The 10,252-nt window shown below is 47.3% G+C and overlaps 1 protein-coding gene and 1 pseudogene across 1 annotated transcript in view; both read left to right on the top strand.

Annotated features, from left to right (window-relative positions):
* The first annotated feature begins 2,591 nt into the window (after positions 1–2,591).
* LOC144217345 (U2 spliceosomal RNA) lies at positions 2,592–2,738 on the top strand (annotated as a pseudogene).
* Positions 2,739–4,334: 1,596 nt separating this feature from the next.
* Positions 4,335–10,252, top strand: part of SHMT1 (serine hydroxymethyltransferase 1) — a 27,203-nt gene continuing 21,285 nt past the window's right edge. The window contains exon 1 of the mRNA XM_077746904.1: positions 4,335–4,618. The gene's annotated coding sequence lies outside the window, so the exon portion shown is untranslated. The remainder of the gene's footprint in view (positions 4,619–10,252) is intronic.

Below are 10,252 nucleotides of genomic sequence, written 5' to 3'. Positions count from 1 at the left end.
GGAAATTTTCTGTAAATTTGAAATCATTTACAAATAAAGTATTTTTATTTTTATTATTTATTTATTTATTTATTTATTTATTTTTAAGTAAACTCTACCCCCAACATGAGGTTCGAGCTCATCACCCCAAGATGAAGAGTCACACGCTCTGCTAACTGAGCCAGCCAGGTGCCCCTACAAACAAAGTATTTTTAAATTTTCTGTTTACACTGGTATAGTTTTTGTCACGGATTCATTCTTTCACTCCCACGGTGCGTACTGAGTGCGTAGGCCCTGTGTCTGGTGCTGAGGGTCCCACGAAACAGTCCCAGCTCCTGCCTCTGGGGAATGCCGTGTTTTAGCAGGTGTTAAGGACACGTTCCATCCCGAAGCATCCCGGTGGACTTATGGTACCCATGTGGCTCCTAGTTTGTTTGATCTTTTTCTTGTTACATTTTTCCCCATCCCAGGATGCAGCTATAATATTTACTAGCTATTGACCTTGGCTAAGTTACTTACAATCTCTCCATTTCAATCTCCTCATCTGTAAATAGTGAGAAAAAAAAAAGAGACCTCCTCATAGGGTTGTTATATTTAAGTGAGTTAATGCCATGCATAGTCTTTAGAACAATTTCAGACACATAGTCAACAGTATAAATGTGTCCTTTAAAAACAAAGGAAAAAGTTAAACAATTTTTTAAAAATGTTTATTCGTTTTGGAGAGAGAGACAGAGCATAAGGAGGGAGGGGCAGAGAGAGAGGGAGTCACAGAACTGGAAGCAGGCTCCAGGCTCTGAGCTGGCAGCCTGATGCAGGGCTTGAACCCATGGACCCCGAGATCGACCCAAGCCAAAATCAGGTGCTGAACTGACTGAGCCACCCAGGCACCGCTGGATAATTTCTCTTAATAGCAATGATCTCCTAGTCATCCTTCCTTGTCCTGGCCCTTCTCCATCTGTCCTTTGATTTATTTTCAAAGTGCCAGCCCGAGTTCCACCTCTGCTGAACTTTCGGTCATCGTCTGCTTGCTCTGACACAGAAGTCCTCCATTCATGGCCTCCTGGCCCCGACTGTGTAGCAGGAAGTTGCCTGGAGACAGACGCTGTCCCCAGCTTGCAGGACGAGCTCCATTCAGTCCACTTACTGACAGCACAGGAGATAAGCCGATCCGATCAAAATGAATCCAAGAGTTTTGAGAGATTATTGGAGGATCAGACATTCCCTCTCTTGCTTTTCACTGTGAGGTATGTGCATGGGGGTTCCGGTATGAAGAAACTTTTGGAGACGATGTTTATCTTCATTAGTTTAATTGTGCTGATTGATGTATGGATGATATACAACAAAATTTATCAATTTGTACACTTTGAATATGCACAGTGCCTTATATACCATTTATACTTCAGTTAAGGGTTTTTCTTAATGGTAGAAGACCTCAACAGACAGTTCACCAACAAAGATATACAGAAGGCAAGTTAACATATGCGAAGATGTTCAACGTCATGAGTCAGTAGGAAGACGCAACCAGGAAGCATAGTAACATTGCACTCCTCTAGTAGAATGGCTTAAAAAAGCACAAAAAGCCCTCAAAACCTCAAAACACTGACAAATCCAAATCTAGTAGATTCCTCCTTATCCTTGATTTTCCTTTCCATGATTTCAGTTACCCAGGGTCAAACTCTGTCCAGAAGCAGACAGATGATCCTCCTTCCTCTGTCTTCTATTTTCTGACATACAGTAGCCTAACACTACATCACAATGCCCTGTGTCATCCACCTCACATCATTTGTCACATAGGCATGTTATCATCTGACATCATCACAAGAAGTTTGAATACAGTACAATGACATATTTTGAGAGAGAGAGAGAACACATTCACAGAGTTTTATTATAGTATATTATTATAGTTCTATTTTATCAGTAGTAATTGTTGTTAATGTCTTACTGTGCCTAATTTATAAATTAAACTTTATCACAGGTACATATGTTTAGGAGGAAACATAGTATACAAAGGGGTGGTACTCTCTTTGGTGACAGGCATCCACTGGGTCTTGGAAATATTCCCTGGGGATATGGGGAGTGAGAATGTGGAGCAATTATAAATCTCAGATGTTTTTGATGGAGTGCAAATTTATCTTATTTTTTAATTTTTATTAAAAAAATTTTTTAACCCTTATTCTTGAGAGGCAGAGGATGAGCGGGGGAGAGGCAGAGAGAGGGAGACACAGAATCTGATGCAGTCTCCAGACTCCAAGTTGTCAGCGCAGAGCCTGACACGGGGCTCAAACTTAGAAACCGTGAACTCAAGTCAGATGCTTAACTGACTGAGCCACCCAGGCACCCCCTCTTGGTCTTTTTTAAGTTGGTTTTCAGGTTATCAGATGACTCCCTGAAGGACAAGACTATATTACCATTTGGGATCTGCCTCTTGGTTTTAGAATCTTGACTTGTGTAAATAGGGAATGGAAAAGCGAAAAGCTCACAGAACAGTTGGTTTAACCATTCACCTGATGAAGGCCATTTGAATTGTTTCCATCTTGGGGGTATTACAAATAAAGCTGCTATGAACACGTACGTACAGGTTGTGTGGACTCAAGTTTTCATTCCTCTGGGGAATCACGTCTCGGCCTTTTGGCTAAGATCAAGTGTAGTATCATTTCTCTGGGGAAATGTGCAGGAGTATGATTGTAGGTAATATGGAAAGTGTATGTTTAGTTTGTTAAGACACCGACAAACTATTTTCCAAGGTGACTGTACCATTTTACATCTCTACCAGTAATGTATGAGATCCAGTTTCTTAGCTTCTTCTCCAGCATTTGGCATAAGCATTATTTTTATTTGTTTTTAAGTAGGCTCCATGCCCAGCATAGAGCCCGACGCAGGGCTTGAACTCACCACCCTGAGATCAAGACCTGAGCTGAAATCAAGAGTCAGACACTTAACGGACTGAGCCACCCAGGTGCCCCAGCACTATTTTTTATTTTTAGCCATTCTGATTGCTATGGAATGAATTGTGTCATTACCCCTTCCCCCCTCCCTCTCCCCCCCAATTCATAGGTTGGACGCCTAACCCGAAATTTGACTGTATTTGGAGATAGGGTCTTTAGGAGGTACTTAAGGGTAAGGGAGGGCACAAAGGTGGGGCCTTGATCCAGTGGGATTAGTGGCCTTATGAGAAGAGATAGCAGAGATCTTGCTGTCTCTCTCTCTCTCTCTGTGCACGCAGACAACAGGGAAACACCATGTGAGGAGACAGTGAGAAGAGAGCCACATACAAGCCAGAAACAGGGCCTTACCAGAAACCAAATTTGCTGGATGGACTCTTGCGGTGGGGGAGAGAGATTGGGCTAAACTCTGAATACATCATGGGTGACTGGGAATTTACAGCCAAGGAGCAGGGCGCCAGTGGGTGGAGAATTATTAAGAGCAAACCTCAGGGTCAAGGGGAATTCTGGTTACACTGATCAGGCCAGGGCCATCCGACATCACCAAGGATGGTGGAGAATAAGGAATCCAGCCAGATACGGAGGGTGGCGGGTTCTGGTTAAATTGCCTTAGCTGAATTCTTCCTAAAATTGGACAAACCCAGAAGTCCCAAAAGAGTAGCTGAAAAAGAGGTCAGGGGAGCGTGACGGGAGTTTGGTCAGCGAGGAAATGTGTGCCAGCGCTCTTCCCTTTACTGTGCGGCTCCTTGGTTTTTATTGTTTGCTGAGCCCTTATAATGTGTCACGTACGTCACGTAGAGCATTAAGTGCTTCAGATGCGTCTATTAATCCTCCTGTCAGGCAGATATAATCATCTCCACTTCAGTGCTGCTGAAAATGAAACGCGGGTGAACTGGCTGGTCTAGGACTTCATACATGGAGGGTAACAGTGTCAAGAGTTCGAACCCTGGCACGCCTGGGTGGCTCAGTCACAGTTCAAAGGCTGGAGTCGGCTTCGGATTGTGTCTCCCTCTCTCTCTGCCCCTCCCCCACTCACGTTCTGTCTCTCTCTTTCTCAAAAATAAACATAAAAAAAGAATTCAAACCCGCATTTGTACTAGTTAAATGATCAGTACTACACTGTAAATAGGACAATGTAAGTGTCAAATATAAGCCACAAAATTCTCCCCTAATCCTAAAGCCTTCCCTAATTACCGGGAAAGCGCCTCCGCAGGGGCCCCGGAAGCCCCGCCCCTAGGCTGCAGCCGGAGACCCGGGAAACAGCGGCACTCCGCCGCCTTTCCCGGGCCGGGCGGGGGCGCCAGCCCCGCCCACCGCTCCGCTGCAGCCAATAGCACCTGCACCCTGTGGGGGGCGGGGCCTCACGCTCTGATTGGGCACCTCTCGGGGCGGGGCCGGGCAGGGAGCTGAGGGCAGCGAGTGGTGCGCGAGTCGCCGCGCGCCAAGTTCTGGGTTCCGGACTCACTAGCGGGTGTCACGTGGCTGGCACACTGTCGGGCGCGGGTGTGCAGGTCCCGGAGTGGCAGCGGCGGCAGTAGCGTGGGGCTTTGGGGTCGCCCGGCTGGTGTGCGGGACACTGTTCCGGTAGGTGGGCGGCCTCGGGTCCCAGGACCCTGGTGTCCCCAACGCTCTCGGGGCGCTTTGTTGTGTGCGCCTTGCCGCCACGCTTCCCCCGCGGCTCTGAGAAGCCGGAAAAGGTGAGGAGCGCTTTACTAGTGCCTGGGATGAGAGGTGGGAGGAGGCGAGCCCGGATGCCGGGTCTCCGGTCACTGGTGGGCGCAGTAGGGGTGGTGGGCTCCGCCTTTGACACAGATGCGAAGGCTTATTGCTGATAGAGAAGTCGCTCCCTGCTGAGCACTTTTCTCGTAGAGTATTTTACATTTAAGCGCAGCCCTTCACCTCGCTGCAGTATCCTCTCAACAAAGCTGCAGGTGGAGTGCTATCACGTAGCCCATTTTACAGATGAGGAAGGTGAGGCTCGAAGAGAAGAGCCGACTTAGGCGCGCCCCTGCAGACAGCAAAATGGCAGAGCCTGGAATCAAACGGAAGCTCTCAGAGGCTGTGCGCTCAATCGTTGCATATATGGTCGCTCCGCTTTAGAGTGTGAACAGATCCCCGCGGGGGAGAGGCTGCGCCTGTTGTCTGCAATCTGTCACCCCCTGTTCTTGGAGACAAACGTCGCACTGTAGGGTTCTTGGCCTGGTGCCCTGTGCTTCAAGGTCCTGGAACTTAAGTGACCCTTGGTCTGCTGAGACCAGCACAAACACGTCTTTAGTCAGGCAGTTGCTGAACTGGAAACACCAGGTTCTTGTGGAAACATATTTTAAATTTCTTACTCGAGGGGACACGCACTGGAGATGGGCCACTTGCGCTCCTACTTCGTGCAGTGTTGTGGGAACACGCTTTGGAACTAACGGTAAACCTGAGTTCCGATTCTGACTCTTATCATCGTGGGACCATAGACCCCCTCAGCGCTCTGAGCCTCAGTTTCCGTGTCTGTAAAATAGGAAACACAGCATCTGTATGGGGGACGACCAGATGGCATTCAACAGGGTAGTTCCCTCAGGAGGCTTCTGAGGCTTCTGGCTGGCTCCACTTGTGTGACAAAGGTCCAGGGAAGATTCGTGGGCGTGGGGAGGCCAATGACCTTGGCAAGGAAATTCGTTTGCCAGGTCTGTTTCCCTGGGGTTGAGGTGAGGCCCATGCTACACACACAGTGACACTCCCCCAACAGAAATATCCAGCACTTGATGGTAGTAACGACTACAGTGAGCTGTGCTCTCCAGGGGTGCTCAGCCCAGGCTCCTGAGTGGTGACGAAGGCGGCCCCAAGGTCCCCAGGTTTCTTTACTGTAAACGGTAGTAGCTGGTAGGTTTCAGTACTTTGTGCCTGGCCTGTTCTGAGTGCTCTATGTAGGTCGCATAGCTCATCTAATAACTCTCCCTGCCAGTTCGGAACTGTCTTCACTCCTGTGTTTTATACGAGGGGACGGAGGAACACAGGTGTCAGAAGCTGGGGTTGCACATTAGGAAGAGAAGAGCAGGATTTGGACCCAGCAGGCTGGCTTCAGCACAGTTTCCTTGGGTGTGGGTGGGGAGTGGGAGACTTGGAGGGCTCTGGCTTGTCGATGCCCGCCACCTGCTCATTTACATACCCTTGATCTTCCCCAGATGGGTTTCTCTAGTTGTTGCTTTCAGATTTCACAGATGGACTGAGCAAATGGCTTAGGACCAGATTTCTCGAACCCAGTTTGAAACTTGTAAAATACATACTGTCAAGGTGAAGACTCTTCTCCCGCCCCTGCCCTCACCCTTGATCCTCAAGTCTCCTCTCTTGTGCCTCTGTTCTGTTCCCCACGCTTCAGGCACAAGGGCCTGATTTCTGGCCCTTCACAAGTCAAATCTCTTCCCATTTTAGGGCCTTTGCACTAGAGGAGGTAAGGGGAGGAAGGAGCACTTTCAGAGGATAAGGTGTTTGTTCTTATCCCAGATCGCATTAGCTTGGCTCCTTCCCACTTCAGATCTCAGCTCAGGCACCTTCCACAGTCTGTTCTACGTCCTCATGGCAGTCATCACCACCTGCAATTATCTCGTGTATTCTTGTTTCCGCGTTTGTTAGTCTGCTCCTCATAAAAGCAGGGCCCCCGTCTAGATGACCTGTGTATTCTCAGTTCCTAGCTCAGTGACACAGGAGTTGCTCAAAATATTTGTTGCAGGAATGAATGAACTAATTGCAGGCAAATCACAGTAGTAGGGTAGATCTCTTCAATATCAAAAGCTAGTTTTGAAGTAAATATAGAATTACCGTATGATGCAGCAATTCCACTTTGGGTCTCTACGCAAAAGGATTGAAAGCGGGACTTGGTGTTTGTTCACGTTCGTGGCACGTGGCAGCATCACTTACAGTAGCCAAAAGCCGGAAGCAATCCGAGGGTCAGTGATGGATGAATGGGTAAACAAAAAGACTGTGGCATCTGCATAGAGTGGAATATTATCCAGACTTAAAAGGGAAGGAAATTCCAACACGTGCCGCACACGGATGAACTTTGAAGACCTTCCTTGCACTACGTGAAATAAGCCAGACAGAAAAGGGCAAATGTGTGATTTCATTTACCGAGGTAGCTGAAATAGTCACATTCATAGAAATAGAATAATTGTGACCACCGTCTTGGGAAGAAGGGAATGGAGAGGTGTTTAATGGGTACCCAGAATTGCAGTTTGAGATGATGAAAGAGTTCTGGAGATGGATGGTGGACACAGTTGCACGACAGTGTCCATGTGTTTAATTCCACTGAATTGCACTTAAAAATGGTTAAAATGGGGGTGCCTTGGTGGCTCAGTCAGTGAAGTGTCTGACTCTTGATTTTGGCTTCAATCATTATCTCACCGCAAGTTGGGATCCATGCTGAAGGTGGAGCCTGCTTGGGATCCTCTCTCTCTGCCCCTCCCCTGCTTGCTTGTTCTCTCTTGCAAGCTCTCTCTCTCTAAAAATAAATAAACATTTAAGAAAATTTTAAAAATATATTTTTAGAAAGAGTGTGAGGTGCGGGGAAGAGGGTGGGGCAGAGAGGGAGACAGAGAATCCGAAGCAGGCTCCAGGCTCTGAGCTGTCAGCACAGAGCCCAATGTGGAGCTCGAACTCACGAGCAGTGAGATCATGACCTGAGCCCAAGTGGAAGCTTAACCGACTGAGCCACCCAGGCGCCCCCATAAATAAACATTTTTAAAGAATGGTTAAAATAGTAAAGACAAATACCATTTTGATTTCACTTACATGCGGATTTTAAGAAACAAAGCAACTGAACAAAAAAGAAATTAACAGACTCTTAAATACAGAACACACTGATGGTTGCCAGAGGGGAAGTGGATGGGGGGAATGGGTGAAATAGAAAAAAAATTGTTAATAATTATTTTAATTACAAACGGTTAAAATGGCAAATCTTATGTATATTTCATCAGTTAAAAAAAATGAGTATATTATTTTTCAGCCAGCCTCTAAACCTCAAGAAAGGATGATATGTCTTCTCTAAATGTAATATTAGCTTAAAATGATGATCATCTCTCTGCATCTTAAAGAGTACATAGTGTCAGGATCTCTTTCTTGTTTTATCAGCTATCTGGTCCTCCTTGGTCAAGTTGACATATAAATGAGCTATTTACATTCAAGATCTTTCTCTTCCTTACTGTAATTCAGATTGCTCCAGGATATAGTAGATCTGATTGACATCATAGATACCACAGATGAGATCTACAATAGGTGTGATTGATTTAATTGAAACAAAACAAGGAATCTTGAACTCTCTGTTTGAATAAAGAATTCAAACTTCTTCACGGTTAAAATGATAAGACTTAGAAGAGTATGGGTTTAATAAGGGTGTGGATTAAGTATTCCCTGTGGGGGCTGGCTTGATCCTGAGCGATTATAGGATAGAGGGTGGGTGGGCAGTGACAGCTGGAGAGCAGAGCCACGCTGGAGCCCTCCCCCGGGGGGGGCTTCAGCGGTAATTGACCTGGAATTAGCAACTCCCCGAAGAAGATTTGCAGTGAGGGCATTCGCTGCAGGTGCTTTGCTGGGAAGGGAAGCCCTGGAGAGCAGAGATGCAGGTGGGGGACTTTGTCCTTTGTCCTGAGCACAATGGAACTGATTGTAGATCTGATCTGCCTCGGAGGAGGAGGGGAGGGGAGGGGGAGGGCTCCAAATGGACTTTAGTTATTGGGTGGAGGTTGCGCAATATCTTCTCTGTGTTGCTTACCACCTTCGAATCCTTTTTAACCCTGATGAGTCAATACGTAAAAGCAGCTTTCCTCGTCCCGAATCTCGGACCAGAGGGCCTATTTTGGCTCTTGTGCGGCTTTTGGAGGGTTAACCACCTGCCGAGGGCATGTGTGTCTTGCGTTGCTGGCCATGCTTGAGTGCGGGGAACAGCTCGGAGAGGCCCTAGGCACAGTGACCAAAGCATTTTCCTGTTTCTTTCTCCAGCTCTGACAGTAACGTGGGCATGGCCGGCCACGTTCAGGTGGCTTATTTCTAATCCTTTGGTGCTTGGGTTAAAATAATGGCTGCTTTGAAAGCCCCAGTTAGGAATTTCCAGGTTAATGATTACTGGTAGTTTCTTCTTGCTGGCTCTACCGGAGGTTGGGGACGATCCCTGTGATTTGGGACTACTGTTTTATTTAGTGGGTATGTTTGTCTAGCAAATGAGAGTGTGTGAAACTTGCATAGGAAAACTACACTCTTCGTGCTGCGTGTCCCCTTTCCTCTCTCACCCTACTGCCACACTCCTGACACTAGATGTGTGGGTTTTCCACACATCAGCAATTCTGTGACACTGGCCAGGGTCCTACAGTTCAATTCAGTTCTAATACTAATTGGAGTTAGCGTGGACCCCACAGGTTAAGGGCTCAGTCCCGGAAGACTGCCCCCCAATCACAGATGTAGTAGGTCTCCAGGTTACCCACAACTTCTGTATGACTTGGCTACACTTTAGAGGTCCCCGTGAAGCACCCTCTTTGGATTCGGTCATTTGCTAAGCTCACAGAACTCGGAAACATTTGCTCACCTTTGCCAGTTTATTCTATAATAAAAGATACCATAAAGGCAGGAAACAGATAAACAGCCAGATGAAGAGATGCTTTAGGGTAAGATCTGGGAGGGTCCCAAGGGCAAGAACTTCTGTCTCCCTAGAGTTGGGGTACACACCCTCAGGGTACTTGGATGGCACCAACGGGGAAGCTCCCTGGGCCCCATACTTTTGGAATTCTTATGGAGGCTTCCTCACCTCTGCTTGATCAATTATTAATTCACTTTCTAGCAACTCTCCCCTCTCTGGAGAATAGGGAGTGGGGTGAAAAAGTCTAAGCTTCTGATCATGGCTTGGTCTTTCTGGTGACCGGCCAGGAGCCCACCCAGAGTCACCTAAGCAGGACAAAAGGCACTCATCCGCCGCCCCGCCCCCAAAATCACAAGGGTTTTAGGAGCAGAGATTAATAGATTTTTCTTATGATCTCACAGTACTCTTGGGAAATGGGCTCTCCCGTCCTCACTGGCTTTCCCAATCTCGATGTCTTCTAGATTTATCTCCACCAATAGGTCGTTGACCTAGCTGTCAGCCTTGTCCCCCGTGCCATTTGCCTTGTTTTATCTACCTGCCCCCATCTTGTCCACTGCTGGGTTTTCCCACAAGGGGAGCCCCGTGGAGGCAGGGCTCTGGTGTGTTTCCTTCACCACCATACGCCTGGTACCAACGCTGTGGCTGCCACGGGGAAGGTCCTCCATAAATTCCTGGCAAATGAATGCACTGAAATGAAAACTTACCAAATTAATGGGAAAGT

This window comes from Crocuta crocuta, unplaced genomic scaffold, assembly GCF_008692635.1.
Source record: "Crocuta crocuta isolate KB4526 unplaced genomic scaffold, BGI_CrCroc_1.0 scaffold139, whole genome shotgun sequence".
In the NCBI taxonomy this organism is placed as follows: domain Eukaryota; kingdom Metazoa; phylum Chordata; class Mammalia; order Carnivora; family Hyaenidae; genus Crocuta; species Crocuta crocuta.
The sequence above is the reverse complement of the archived record's forward strand: the minus strand, read 5'-3'. Positions and strand labels throughout refer to the sequence as shown.